Consider the following 15,979-nt stretch of genomic DNA (forward strand, 5'->3'; position numbering starts at 1 on the left):
AACAACTGGTCACTCGAAGATGTTAAATAATCTAAGGTCAGTAACGTGAGTGCTGCCCAGCTGGCGGCCTTGAGCCACCCCCCCCCCCCCCCACACACACACACACACACCGAGTGAGGCCTCACCCACAGATTTACCCACAGTAAAGATCTGTCTCTGTTATGAGGAAATCAGAAGCGAAATACGATTCATCATTTCCGTACATCATGTGTGATAACCTACACCCACTTGTCTGCCAGGTGTGGCACAGCTGTTGACCTACCACACATACACCCACCTGTCTGCCAGGTGTGACACAGTGTTGCCAGCGTTTTAGTCACCTGTGAATCGTCCTCATTCATTATTCTGACGCAGGTCATGACGCCAGCAGGTCAGGCGAGAGTGAAGTTCCTGGTTGCTTGATCGCTCTCGACAGAGAAATCTGCCACGCTCTCAATGTCTCAATAAAACCTCACACTTTGGCTTAACAAATACTCCAGTGTCTACTTCCTTGTAAGTTTTATTATACCACATATCGATAAAAGTGAGGCAAAAATATATGTATACATATAAGGATTCATGGCTGAATACCCACATGTACACATAGACACGACCAGGTTGGGCCCGCATGGGTTCGAATCCTGGGTGCGTCAGTTGATCCACTTCAAAACCTGGTGTTCATCCTACCCTCGTGGCTGGTCATTAAATGGCTACCTGGCTTAGGATGGCGTGTGTTTGTGCGTGTATACACACATTGGAGCAAAGACATGGTACTTATATACAAGGTTAAGAGACGGAGCAACACGAGTGTAAGACTCTCTCCCCGTAACACACACACACACAGGTACCACACATACATACACGCACACACAGCCACACACGCACACCTGCAAGCATAAATACAATATAACTGTCAGTTTAAAGTACATGATAGATTGCCTCTTTGTTAAACGTGTGCAACTCTGATATTAACATACTTTTTTCAGTTGTACGTTATAGTAACTCGGTGGGTGTGGGAGTGGCGGGGGCTACCTGGAAGTGATGTTAATATATTAAACTTCTTCGAAAAACCACTTATGTACAGTGGAATGAGCATTCGAGTTCGATAATCCTTTTGGCCTTGCGTAGGTTTGTCTTGTATGGCTGTAAAGAACCTCTGGAGCCTCACCTGTCTCTGCTGCTAAGGAGAGGGAAGGTTCAAGCTGAGGCAGCACCGCCCCCTCTCACGACACTGGCACCTCCAGTAAACCTGACATCATCTTCTTCCATTCCTTTCACCAATTTCTCAGTCATTCTTTTAATATATTTTTCTCTTGAACGCCACCTGGCAAGTACTTCCCTGAGCATCTGACTTCTCTCGGAGACTCAAATGTCATGATATTTTCGATAATCTCTTCCACATCTTGAGGTATAACCCTCATCTACCGTTCTGCTTCAGAGAAGTCTGTGGTTAATATCGACGGGCCACTCACACACTCTACAGTCCATGAATCTCCAAGTTATGTCCTCATCTGACTTAGAATTTGCCTTTCAATACCCATCAAGTTCTTCTGTTTCACGCGTTGCCCTCCTAACTCCATGAATGTTATAACTTGCTGTTGAAATTCCTGCTGCGAAGTCGTGTCATACTGTTAACCTTAAGCTGAGGTTCTCTATGTAAAAGATCTACACCAGATGGAATGATTGAAATCCTCTCCCCCACACCCGGTGCAGACGTTGACACAACACTTGTCTTCCTGTCTTAATGATCTGGAACCAATCATGACTCACCCTCTCCATGTACCAGTCCGTCTCGACTATTCCCTCAGCACTGGATCTATTCTCTTCCTTCCAATCCTTGTTGCTATATGTACACAACCTCGTCCTGTGATTGGTTCACCTGACTCACACTCTCGTAAATGTCTCTTCGCTGACCACATCTCCTCCCCCTGCCCATCTAAATGTCAATACTGACTCACCATTACCACTGACGGGACTGACTTAAGGGAATTCTTTGTTTTGACTTTTCCTGGGATGATTACAAGTCTGTCCTCCAGTCGTGCCTCTGTATGAGGCATGTGTTCCCTCCTCCCATAAGAATATTCCTTCTTTAAAACCTGTGATTCTGCCATTACTTTCTCATGCCATTAGGTCATGGCCCATCTCTCTCTCTCTCTCTCTCTTCTCTCTCTCTCTCTCTCTCTCTCTCTCTCTCTCTCTCTCTCTGACGGAACAGCAACCTTTCCTGTCCCCTCTAACTCTGACTCTCCAGCCAGGCGACTCTGCCCCTCCCTCCCGCCCTCATGCACCGTGCACCCACCCAGCGCAGCTTCCCTGATCACCAAATGCTCTCGCACGTCCGGCACCTTAACACTGCAGACCTCCAGTGTATTTTCATATTTGCTCAACCTTCTCTTGCTCGATCTTCGTCTGGTCTCGTCTTGCCCCATATTGTCTCGTCTCGTCTCATCCCGTCCCGTCTCTTTTCGTCCCGTGTTGTCCTTTCCCGTCTTGTCCCGTCTCGTCTCGTCTTGTTCTACTTCGCCTCATCTCGCGCCATCTCTTTCCTTCTCGTCTCGTCTCGTCTCGACCCATTCTGTCTCGTTCCATCTCGTCATGGCCAGTCCCTTTTTGTCCCGTCTCGTATCATCTCGTGCCGTCTCATCTTGTCCCGTCTAGTCTCGTCTCGTTCCGTCTCGTCTCGTGAAGGTAGCGTGGTTCAGCTCCAACGTCACGTAAACCGAACATGGTACAGCTCAAACGTCATGTAGAGTCATATATTACAGTTCAAACGTAAAAGTTAGTACGGTACAGTTCAAAAGTAATGTAAAGTTAGTATGGTACAGCTCAAACGTAATGCAAAGTTAGTATGGTACAGCTCAAACGTAATGCAAAGTTAGTATGGTACAGCTCAAACGTCATCTAGACTTACTATGGTACCTTTCCAAGCTCACGTAAATTTAGCATGGTACAGCTCAAACGCCATATAAAGTTAGAGCGGTACGTCTCATGCGTCATGCCATGTTACTACGGTACATTTCGAAAGTCATGTAAAGTTACTTTGGTAAAGCTGAAGAGCTCCTTGTAGCAATACAAAGGTATTTCATAGTTCTTTTAAAGTTAGCATGGTACAACTCAGGCGTCATGTAAAGTTAATACGGTACAGCTCAAACGTCATGTAAAATTAGTGAGGTAGCAGCTCCAACGTCATGTAAAGTTAGTATGGCAACAGCTCAAACGTCAAGTAAAGTTAGTATGGCAACAGCTCAAACGTCATGTAAAGTTGGTATGGCAACAGCTCAATACGTCGTGTAAAGTTAGTATGGCAACAGCTCAAACGTCAAGTAAAGTTAGTATGGCAACAGCTCAAACGTCATGTAAAGTTGGTATGGCAACAGCTCAATACGTCGTGTAAAGTTAGTATGGCAACAGCTCAAAACGTCATGTAAAGTTAGTGAGGCAACAGCTCAAATGTCATATAAAGTTAGTGAAGTAACAGCTCAAACGTCATGTAAAGTTGGTATGGCAACAGCTCAATACGTCATGTAATCAGTATGGCAATAGCTCAAAACGTCATGTAAAGTTAGTATGGTAGCAGCTCAAACGTTCACAGAGTCAGTATGGTCATTACAGAGGCAAACTTGCCGTCGGGTTCAGTAGGTCAGTGTGTTAAGGTTGTCCAACACTTCTTAAAACATATTTTTTCATAATATCGGGATGACATTACATGAACACACACGGTAGATTGTTCATAATATCAGGATGACATGAACACAGTAGTATGATCAGGACAACATAACATGAACACAGTAGTATGATCAGGATAACATAACATGAACACAGTAGTATGATCAGGATAACATAACATGAACACAGTAGTATGATCAGGATAACATAACATGAACACAGTAGTATGATCGGGTTCGCTGTATCGATATATCAAATGATTGTATTCTAAAATTCATTTCATGGAAAGTCAAAAATCCAGTATGATTTCAGATCTCAGTATGAGGATATTGTGCTCGGCAGTATGACATACTCGATGTCTGTAATGGTATAGCCATCAGCTGTTGCCATACATGATACAGTCTGTATAATACAGTTCCTGTGATAGATACAGTTCCAGTGATAGATACAGTTCCAGTGATAGATACAGTTCCAGTGATAGATACAGTTCCGGCGATAGATACGACGTATTTCGCGCCAAATGCCAGACCTGAGGTGGACGGGTTCAGTTCAGTGACCAAGATATAGATCGTTGGTATGTGTGTGTGGGGCAGGGGGAGCAGAGTGCGAGGGGCCGTGCCACGTGCTGCACGGGTGGATGCTGAACATAAGAGTGAAGCCCGTGCCACGTGCTGCACGGGTGGATGCTGAACATAAGATTGAGGCCCGTGCCACGTGCTGCACGGGTGGATGCTGAACATAAGAGTGAAGCCCGTGCCACGTGCTGCACGGGTGGATGCTGAACATAAGATTGAGGCCCGTGCCACGTGCTGCACGGGTGGATGCTGAACATAAGAGTGAGGCCCGTGCCACGTGCTGCACGGGTGGATGCTGAACATAAGAGTGAAGCCCGTGCCACGTGCTGCACGGGTGGATGCTGAACATAAGATTGAGGCCCGTGCCACGTGCTGCACGAGTGGATGCTGAACATAAGAGTGAAGCCCGTGCCACGTGCTGCACGGGTGGATGCTGAATATAAGAGTGAGGCCCGTGCCACGTGCTGCACGGGTGGATGCTGAACATAAGAGTGAAGCCCGTGCCACGTGCTGCACGGTTGGATGCTGAACATAAGAGTGAGGCCCGTGCCACGTGCTGCACGGGTGGATGCTGAACATAAGATTGAGGCCCGTGCCACGTGCTGCACGGTTGGATGCTGAACATAAGAGTGAGGCCCGTGCCACGTGCTGCACGAGTGGATGCTGAACATAAGAGTGAGGCCCGTGCCACGTGCTGCACGGGTGGATGCTGAACATAAGAGTGAAGCCCGTGCCACGTGCTGCACGGGTGGATGCTGAACATAAGAGTGAGGCCCGTGCCACGTGCTGCACGAGTGGATGCTGAACATAAGAGTGAAGCCCGTGCCACGTGCTGCACGAGTGGATGCTGAACATAAGAGTGAAGCCCGTGCCACGTGCTGCACGAGTGGATGCTGAACATAAGAGTGAGGCCCGTGCCACGTGCTGCACGAGTGGATGCTGAACATAAGAGTGAAGCCCGTGCCACGTGCTGCACGGGTGGATGCTGAACATAAGAGTGAGGCCCGTGCCACGTGCTGCACGGGTGGATGCTGAACATAAGATTGAGGCCCGTGCCACGTGCTGCACGGTTGGATGCTGAACATAAGAGTGAGGCCCGTGCCACGTGCTGCACGAGTGGATGCTGAACATAAGAGTGAAGCCCGTGCCACGTGCTGCACGGGTGGATGCTGAACATAAGAGTGAGGCCCGTGCCACGTGCTGCACGGGTGGATGCTGAACATAAGATTGAGGCCCGTGCCACGTGCTGCACGGTTGGATGCTGAACATAAGAGTGAGGCCCGTGCCACGTGCTGCACGAGTGGATGCTGAACATAAGAGTGAGGCCCGTGCCACGTGCTGCACGAGTGGATGCTGAACATAAGAGTGAGGCCCGTGCCACGTGCTGCACGGTTGGATGCTGAACATAAGAGTGAGGCCCGTGCCACGTGCTGCACGAGTGGATGCTGAACATAAGAGTGAAGCCCGTGCCACGTGCTGCACGGGTGGATGCTGAACATAAGAGTGAGGCCCGTGCCACGTGCTGCACGAGTGGATGCTGAACATAAGAGTGAAGCCCGTGCCACGTGCTGCACGAGTGGATGCTGAACATAAGAGTGAAGCCCGTGCCACGTGCTGCACGGGTGGATGCTGAACATAAGATTGAGGCCCGTGCCACGTGCTGCACGGGTGGATGCTGAACATAAGAGTGAGGCCCGTGCCACGAGCTGCACGGGAAGCCCCCACCAGTACGTAGATGACAACCAGCGCCCCAGAAACAAGCGTCCTGCTTGTGCCCCACTCTACCCTCCGCCACTGTACCAGTCATTATGTACACACACACCTCCATCATGAGAACTATATTTAGATAAGACATGCAGAAGTTAGCTACAGTGAACGGCGGACGTCACTCCGCAGAGACGTAAGTCTCTACATAGGAGATCCTGGCAGTGAACATGTTCGACTGAACAGCGCGTCACGAACGACAAACCTGAAGTGATTCTGGCAAGAACATCTTGACACGATGAGCGACACACGACGGTAGAGACGCGTCGCGTGATGTTTCAATCTATCTGGCAAACGCGAGTCTTGAGCCGTGAAGACAAACAGAGCAAGAACAGTAACAAGCTGCTGAGAATAGGTTTGAGGTCGATATGTGGCGTGAGAGAAGATGATGGTGTGAAAGAGTGCCAACAAGATCTTGGTCTCGCAGTCACCGTGGTTCGACTGCCAGGGGCAAGTTATGATGGGCTGAAATGGTATGGGTATATGGAGAGGATGAGTGAGGAGAGATTCACAAAGAGGATCTACCTGTCGGAGGTGAAGAGAGGATGAGATGGGAGGATGGAGTGAAGGAGGCTTTGGGGTAGCGGGGCCTGAACATCCAAGAGGTGAGCACTGGATAGAAGGAAATGAGCGATATGTTCTATGCGGGGGATCTAAGTGGACTGAGCCAAGACAACACCATGGAGTAATCTGTCGGGGTCGCCTGATAGAGTATGGCTTATTATGATGTAGTACATAACAGCTGGAGACTGGATACATGCACAGGAAGCCGCTGTTCGTCAGTTACTGGAGCTACCAGATGATGGAAAAATACACAAGAATTGGTGTTTTCTTCTTACATTTCATATTAAAGACGTCAGTTACGGAGACAAGTTCTTATTAGGACCAAGACCTGAAAATGCGTACACATGTGCGTGTGTGTGTGTGTGTGTGTGTGTGTGTGTGTGTGTGTGTGTGTGTGTGTGTGTGAGAGAGAGAGAGAGAGAGAGTAAAGACAAGATGTAAATAGAGGAGGGAAAATGGGTGGCATGTGTCAAGGAGACGTGTATATTTAAGCCAAGGAACTTAGTCGTACGTAAAGAGAAAGTAAGACCAGCAGACCAGACACGGAGGATGTAAGATGGATCCAGCCATCACTTCAGCACTCCTACGTCAGGAAGGTAGCACCTCCCTGGCCGGCTGCTGCATCCACCTACATCCTATATGGTTCTGCTCTGCCTTCATCATGTTATTAGATGAACTGACAATGATTTCACGGGAAAGAGATATCCAATTCCGACTGTTACTCGCTGTTTGTGCTTGCTGGCCAGCGTGACTTATGACAAGGAGTGTGATGGGTTGTCTCGGCCACATAACTTTGGCTACGACTGTGCGACCTTTTGGGTATGATGGTCCAGCTCATGATCTGGCTCTTGAGGGGTCAGGTCAAAGGCCAGTCCATCATATCCAAGGATGACACTATCGTGGTCAAAGGTCGCATCATAATGTTCGGGAAGGTCAACACACAAACGATAGTGTTTAAACATGACGCCTCAACTTACCAAGTGTCGTGTCTTCACCTTCACTTTTCACTGCCGAGGTCGTCATCTTCATTCTTCACTGTCGAGGTCGCCACCTTGTCGTGTCTTCACCTTCACTCTTCACTGTCGAGGTCGTCACCTTCACTCATGTCACATTCATCAATATATATCAACTCGCTGTTTCACTATTCACTCACTATCTAATACCACTGCAGTTGATTTCTTAATCTACACTGTGAAGTCATCCTCATTCATCAGTATCTTGAAATTGCCACAACTCAAAACTTTTCCCTAAGTACGTCCCATTCGTTGTATGGGTCAGGTGAGGGCAGGTCAGGCCAGGTGAGGACAGTTCGGGCCAGGAGAGGACGATAGGTCAGGTGAGGGCAGGTCAGGCCAGGTGAGGGCAGGACAGGCCAGGTGAAGACGATAGGTCAGGTGAGGGCAGGTCAGGCCGGGTGAGGGCAGGTCAGGCGGCGACACTGCTCGTCTGAGCGCCACTTCAGCTGGTCACTAGCGAACAGGTGGAATTTTGACACAGTTGCTTGACTCTCTCGTCACTTTATTTAACTCGCTTTTATTCTCCACCACACAGCGTCCTCGAGGAGAAGCCGATCAATGAATCTCGTTTCACTATTTCGTTTCTTGTACACCACGACACTGGTGCTGCCAACAGGATCTGCTGTGACCTGCAATAATATGAGAGCGAAAACTTTCCTAGGCTCAGGGGCGACAACCTGTCCGAGTGATCGATAATCCTATGTCGGGGAGGTTGGTAGCCCTACCTGCTGCCACGCAGTAAAGGCTGTTTATTAATCATAATCAATCATCAGACGCCCTCAGTTTGCCGTTAACTGACGTCGTAAAAGGCCACATAATATCAGACACACGGCAAGAATGGCTAAGGGCTTAAACGTGATAAATACAGATAATAACGAGTGTCAAAAGTTTCGAGCGATAGTAAGGAGTACAGATAAGACCCTGGATGTACGTACGCCACGTGAGGAAGATGTGCGAACGTCTCGCTGATAAGAACGAACGTCAGAATGTAAACAAAGACTTAATGTACTCATCTACTCATCTATAAGAAAGGATGAGTTAAATGGAAGAGGAATTGTGAATAGATAAGGAATAACAGAGGTAAACAAAGTGTAGTGTGGTTGTACAAGGTCAGGTGGACCGTGAGAGCTGGAGGCGGCCACCCGCTACTCCCTGCATCCCAGAACTGACCTGTTAACTATGTATGAGCACAACACTAGCGGCCCCACGCCCTCCCACTCATACCTCCCGCAGTCCCACGCCCTCCCACTCATACCTCCTGCAGCCCCACGCCCTCCCACTCATAGCTCCCGCAGCCCCACGCCCTCCCACTCATACCTCCTGCAGCCCCACGCCCTCCCACTCATACCACCCACGGCCTCACTCCCTCCCACTCATACCTCCCGCAGCCACACGCCCTCCCACTTATACTTTCCGCAGCCCCACACCCTCCCACTCATATCTCTCGCAGCCCCACGCCCTCCCACTCATACCTCCCGCGGCTCCACGCCCTCCCGCTCGTACCACTCGCGATCCCACGCCCGCCCATTCGTACCAATCGCGAACCCACGCCCCACCGGTTTCACGCCCACCCACTCACACCACTCGCGATCCCACGCCCTTTCACTCGTACCGCTCGCGATCCCACGCCCTATCATTCCCCGCGGCAATACGCCTTCCCACTGGCGGCTGGAAACTCTTCCTTTCTTGTATTCTAACTTTTAAAAGTTGGAACACAAAAAGGTACCAAACGAGGCTGAGACTTACATGTGTGAATGTGTGTGGACGTAACCAAGATGAGAAGAATGGGTAAACAGGTTACAAACTTGAGGAGAGGAACCTGGATGTTCTGGCTCTGAGTGGAACAAAACTCAAGGGTAACTGGGAAGAATGGTTTGAGAATGTTATAGGAGTAAAATAAGGAGTTAGTGGGGTCGAGAACTAATGAAAGGGTAACACTGCTGCTGAAAGAGGAGTTGTGGGAATGTGTGAAGAAACGAAAGAAAGTCTGCCCCAAACTGATTTAGGTAAAGCTGATAATGGAATACTGTAGGTGGGTGATTATTAATGCTTGTGCATCTGGAGACAAGAGAACTAAGGAAGACAAACGAGTGTTTTGGAGGAGCTGAGTAGGAGTGTCAGCAATTTTGATGCAAACGATCTAGTATTGTGATGGGTGATTTGAACGCCAGAATGGGTAATGTGGCAATTAATGACACCTCTTGGGGGGGGGGGGGGTCATAGAATAGTCAATCTAGTGAATGAAAATGGTGAACAGTTTGTAGAATTGTCTCCTGAAAAGAACTAATGATTGGGAAAAACTGGTTTTAAACGAGGGACATACATAAGTACACGTGGGTGAGTAGGGGCGATGGAATGTGGGAATTATTGGATTGCGTGGTAACTGATAAGCGGGCAGTGGAGAGACTCTTGAATGTGAATGTGTTGAGAGGGGCAGCTGGTGAGATGTCTGATCATTACATGGTAGAGCCGAGGCTGAAGGTTTGTAGCGGCTTCTGGAAAAGAGGAAATGATATGGATGAAAGGAATGTAAAGAAATTCAAACAGCAACAGACCACTGGGTCCTTTCAACGTTGTTTGTGATGGTGAAACATACCGGAAAATCACATAATAGTATAGTAAAAGTTTGATTGTAAACAGATAATTCAACGAGAATAACCTGCATATTGTCACCATGATTAAGGCGGCACAAATGATGTAAATTGTGAACTTGAAGCGAAACACTCAAGCGAAACATTCATCAAGTCTATTCTTAAAGGTATCTATATTACTGATTTGAACCACTCTAATTGGCCTATCGTCCTATATGTTAACAATCCTGTTGAGGAGACAGCGCTTCGTCTCATGCGAAGCAAAACGTTTGCCCACGAGTTTGTATCCATTACTATGAATGAAATCAGACGAATCACGTCGTAAGTACCGTGTTAGATCAAGATTATGAAAGCCTCTGATCATTTTAAATGCTTGTGTTAGTTCACTTTGTAACCTCTTTTCTAAGCTAGATAGATTTAAGTCGTTTATTCTCGGATATCATTTCGGCAGCGCGACGCACCAATCTCTCCATTCTGTCCTGTATCTTTTCTATTTTGGGTCGGGTGACCCAAACTGAACACAGTATTCAAGATGGAGACGAACTAATGAACTGTAGAAAGTAAGAATGATCTCTCTGGAGGCCCTGCCTGTGAATGTGAGAATTTTGTTCGTTCGTCTCACAGCTTCTGTGCATTGCTTACTTGGTTTATGGTCACCAGAGATTATGATGTCTGTATTTTTTCTCATTTACCAGTTGCAGCTCAACAGAATTCATACAGCACCTTGCCTTTTCGTTTTTGTTACCGATATGGAAAAACTTTGCATTCAATGATATTAAAATTCGTTTGTCACCAATGAGCCTAGTTCATCAGTTCGTCTATGTCGATTGGAAACTATACATCCAAGTTAATTTGTCGATGTATTACCCAGCTTTGTATCATCAGCGAATTTTTACATCTTGCAATGTAGTCCATTATTGATATTAACATATATGAGAAAGATAAGTGGATCCAAGACTGATCCTTGTGGCACCCCACTTCTTACGTCGAACCATTCTCAGGCTTGACCATTCATCACAACTCTTTGTTTATGGTCGGTCTACCAAAATCCTATCCATTGCAGTACAACCCCATCAGTGATATGCGATTCAATGTTTGCTACTAACCTTTGATGCGGAACGTTATCGAATGCGTTAAGAAAATCTAGATAGACATCAGCAGCTTTACGTTCGTCATACTGACTGATCATATCAAAAGGAATTAAGCAGACTTGTCAGACACGAGCAATATCGTCCAGAACCACACTGAGAATCGTTTATCAAGCAGTGATTCTCTAAATGGTTGACAGTTCCATCTCGAAATGATGGTTTCCATAAGTTTTCCAAGTACAAACGTTAAGATAATTGGACGATGATTTCTGAGCAGTGACTTAATACCTTTTATGAATATGATTATTACATTGGTAAACTTCTGTTTATCTGGGACACACTGTACCAGGGACACAGTACATCAGGGGCACACTGTACCAGGGACATAGTACATCAGGGACACACTGTAACAGGGATGTAGTACATCAGGGACACACTGTAACAGGGATATAGTACATCAGGGACACACTGTAACAGAGATATAGTACATCAGGGACACACTGTACCAGGGACACAGTACATCAGGGACACACGGTAACAGGGACATAGTACATCAGGGCTACACTGTACCAGGGTATGATACATCAGGGACACACTGTATCAGAGACATGATACCCCAGGGACACACTGTACCAGGGATATATCAGGTACACACTGTACCAAGGACATATACACCAGGGATACCGCTGTATTAGGGACTCCGTATATAAGAAACACTGTGCTGGATCCCTACAGATACCAGGTACACACTATATCCTGGTCACAGTGAACAGTGGATAAGTTGTATCTGTGGTGCATTGTACCAAATATGGTCACTGTATCAGGGACTCACTATACTCAGCACTCGAAACATACAGTTCTTTAAACGCTGTCACTTGAGACGTACAGTAACTATGGCATACTTTGACTTGTTAGCACTGGGTACCTCCTGCCTGGAGTACAGAGTACCAGGTGTACACTGTACTGGGCAGACTAGATACACTGGATACACTGTACACAAGCCATCCTGTGCCCGAGACACAGAGAATCTGGGTCACACTGTTCCTAGGACCTGAGTCCTCCCATATTAAGCTGGGTACACGACTATGGCCAAGACATGCAGGAATGTCCTGATTACAGCGTAACTTGCCTCAAGGTCAGCGGTGATGACCAGATAATCACATGCCATGACAGCTTGACTCAAGCTTGGAATGTCAGCGATCTTTTAAGCTGATGATGTCCTGACACAAGCTCTTAGAGCTGACGGTCACCTCATCACCAACTGATGACGTCCTGACATTATCTGTTGGTGCTGACGCTCTCTCAGCACCAGCTGACGATAAACTGTCGTGGCCTTTGGCATATCCAAAGCATTTGACAGGGTGTAGCAAAAGTATTTCTTTCATAAACTTCCTTTGGCTTTTGCGCTTCTCTCTCTGCTGTCTAATGCACAAGTTCCTCTCAAGTCGTTCCATTCCTGTGGTCGCTTGATGGAGTGGCTTCCTCTTCGTATTCGATCACCAGTGGTGTCCTTCAGGATTCAGCGCTGTCGCCTACTCTATTCTCTCCAGCATCTAACCCTATTCACCTTTACGTTCATAATCCCACTTTACATACGTCACTTCGCTCACACTCTGTCACCTTCTCACTCTAATACTTGGTCTCTCACTCTAATACTTGGTCTCTCCCGTGCTGAACACTCTCGAAATTCGGACCTGTGCAATATCTCAGTATGGGGAAGCAGTAACCCTGTTAAATTTGAGGACTAGTATACACTTTATACGTAACACACACACACACACACACACACACACACACACATATATATATATATATATATATATATATATATATATATATATATATATATATATATATATATATATATATATATATATATATATATTTGTTCTTCTCTGTGTTACTCGTTTTTCTTTGCTCAATTTCAAAATAACACAACGAATTCCTGCAGTAGCATATCCGTGTTGTCATAACTGTCATAACCATATCCTCCACTCTCTCGTGGACACCTCAGATAATCCCCACAAGATCTACTTCCCAAAATCTAGAGATGTTGTACCGGCGCCGTAACTACGTTTATTGTGATCCTACTTACATTCCATATCTGCAAGGAGTTGATTTTGCCCATTATCGAATACATAGAATATATTCATGGCTGAGACGGCAAGGGCAACTGAGGCTATAATCAAGGCACACAGAATTGAATGCGACAACATTTTCAGAGTTATTTATTTTCTTTCTTATGTTCTCTAATTTTCTCAGTATCATTCTACCGTTAGGTGGGTGCTCAAACACCAATTGTCCATTATTATCCATTTATTCTATTCAAGCTCTCGCCTTCACTGAGGCATCCCCTTTAATCTTCAAAAAGAGAAAAAATTGCGTCACAAAACTTGGATATGATGTGTAAAACGCAAACAAAATGTAAAACACAAAGTACATGGCTTATAAAAGTAAGGGAAAACACGAAAAGAGAAACATATTAAAAATTTCATGAAGGGTTGTATGAGTTACAATCTAGATACAGCATATGGAAACTTACAGTTGAGGAAAAACAGAACAATATTACATGAGGTAGGAATGTAGAGAGTCCTTCACTAAATACAATAAGTTGGGCCAAACGAGGCCTTTATTGTCCTGACGTGGAACTGAGGTTATGTTGGACTCGTCTGATTCTCTCTGACCTTCGTAACCCAGAATTGTGTTCCTCCTGTCCAGCAATACAGGACTCGGTAGCTTTTGGCGGGTCAATGACATGTCCCATCCGTCTACGTTCTATTGGTGGGTCATCAGAGAGGCTGTATGGCTGTGATCATGTTTGTCTGGATGTTGATGACAGGCGCTTTCTCTCTAATGTGAATGGCTTCTAATATCTGTAGTCTCCTCCGATCACTGCAACTAGTAATGATTTTGGTGTTATTCACTGTAATCTCCCTCGTTAGTCTCGTTCCATGCTTTTGTTCATGATGCTGTTTGATTCCACCTTCTTGTAAGTGGAGCGAGAGGTGATGGCTCAGGGTGCAGGTTGTACGTCCAGTGCAGTTCACGTGGTGGGGCTGACAGTCCCCAGTGTTGCATCGGTACTCATATACTGTCACACAAACTACACTGTATGACGGATGGGGAGGAGGACCAGGTGTACTCAGGGACTGAACAAAAGCTGTGTACATGTGTGTGTGTGTGTGTGTGTGTGTGTGTGTGTGTGTGTCAGTATGTCTGTGTGTTTACCTCCATTATAATAATGCATGATTTCAATGCTCTCATGCAGGTTATGTAGAAGGAATTCAGATCCACGATGTAAAAAATTCCAAATAATCTTTTCTTTTTTTCTGTTGAACGAAATCACAGAAATGATACTTGAGTCTACCACGTCCAGGTCGCGTCTTGGTGCTTAGCTTGGCGCGTTCACCGGCACGAACGTCCCTCATCAGTTTTTGTTCTTATTCACGAATGAATATTGGATTCCTCCTGCACACTAGGTGGGGTCATCCTACATACTGGATGGGGTCATCCTACATACTGGATGGGGTCATCCTACATACTGGGTGGGGTCATCCTACATACTGGGTGGGGTCATCCTACATACTGGGTGGGGTCATCCTACATACTGGATGGGGTCATCCTGCATACTGGGTGGGGTCATCCTGCATACTGGGTGGGGTCATCCTACATACTGGATGGGGTCATCCTGCATACTGGGTGGGGTCATCCTGCATACTGGGTGGGGTCATCCTACATACTGGGTGGGGTCATCCTGCATACTGGGTGGGGTCATCCTACATACTGGATGGGGTCATCCTGCATACTGGGTGGGGTCATCCTGCATACTGGGTGGGGTCATCCTACATACTAGGTGGGGGTCATCCTGCATACTGGGTGGGGTCATCCTACATACTGGGTGGGGTCATCCTACATACTGGGTGGGTCATCCTGCATACTGGGTGGGGTCATCCTGCATACTGGGTGGGGTCATCCTGCATACTGGGTGGGGTCATCCTACATACTGGGTGGGGTCATCCTACATACTGGGTGGGGTCATCCTACATACTAGGTGGGGGTCATCCTGCATACTGGGTGGGGTCATCCTACATACTGGGTGGGGTCATCCTGCATACTGGGTGGGGTCATCCTACATACTGGATGGGGTCATCCTGCATACTGGGTGGGGTCATCCTGCATACTGGGTGGGGTCATCCTACATACTAGGTGGGGGTCATCCTGCATACTGGGTGGGGTCATCCTACATACTGGGTGGGGTCATCCTACATACTGGGTGGGTCATCCTGCATACTGGGTGGGGTCATCCTGCATACTGGGTGGGGTCATCCTGCATACTGGGTGGGGTCATCCTGCATACTGGGTGGGGTCATCCTGCATACTGGGTGGGGTCATCCTACATACTGGGTGGGGTCATCCTACATACTGGGTGGGGTCATCCTGCATACTGGGTGGGGTCATCCTACATACTGGGTGGGGTCATCCTACATACTGGGTGGGGTCATCCTACATACTGGGTGGGGTCATCCTGCATACTGGGTGGGGTCATCCTACATACTGGGTGGGGTCATCCTACATACTGGGTGGGGTCATCCTACATACTGGGTGGGGTCATCCTACATACTGGGTGGGGTCATCCTACATACTGGGTGGGGTCATCCTACATACTGGGTGGGGTCATCCTGCATACTGGGTGGGGTCATCCTACATACTGGGTGGGGTCATCCTACATACTGGGT

General features: G+C 47.2%; 2 protein-coding genes across 6 annotated transcripts in view; one reads left to right on the forward strand and one right to left on the reverse strand.

Annotated features, from left to right (window-relative positions):
- The window catches only part of LOC139755968 (uncharacterized), a 155,964-nt gene extending 147,875 nt beyond the window's left edge, over nt 1-8,089 (reverse strand). Inside the window, exon 1 of one of the 2 annotated variants that reach the window (XM_071674812.1) lies at nt 7,526-8,089. The gene's annotated coding sequence lies outside the window, so the exon portion shown is untranslated. The remainder of the gene's footprint in view (nt 1-7,525) is intronic. The other variant, XM_071674815.1, reaches the window with a different exon arrangement.
- LOC139755967 (uncharacterized) overlaps nt 1-15,979 on the forward strand; it is a 100,527-nt gene that overhangs the window by 9,283 nt on the left and 75,265 nt on the right. The gene's annotated exons all lie outside the window — the stretch shown is intronic.

The sequence above is a fragment of the Panulirus ornatus genome, chromosome 20, assembly GCF_036320965.1.
Source record: "Panulirus ornatus isolate Po-2019 chromosome 20, ASM3632096v1, whole genome shotgun sequence".
Taxonomy (NCBI): domain Eukaryota; kingdom Metazoa; phylum Arthropoda; class Malacostraca; order Decapoda; family Palinuridae; genus Panulirus; species Panulirus ornatus.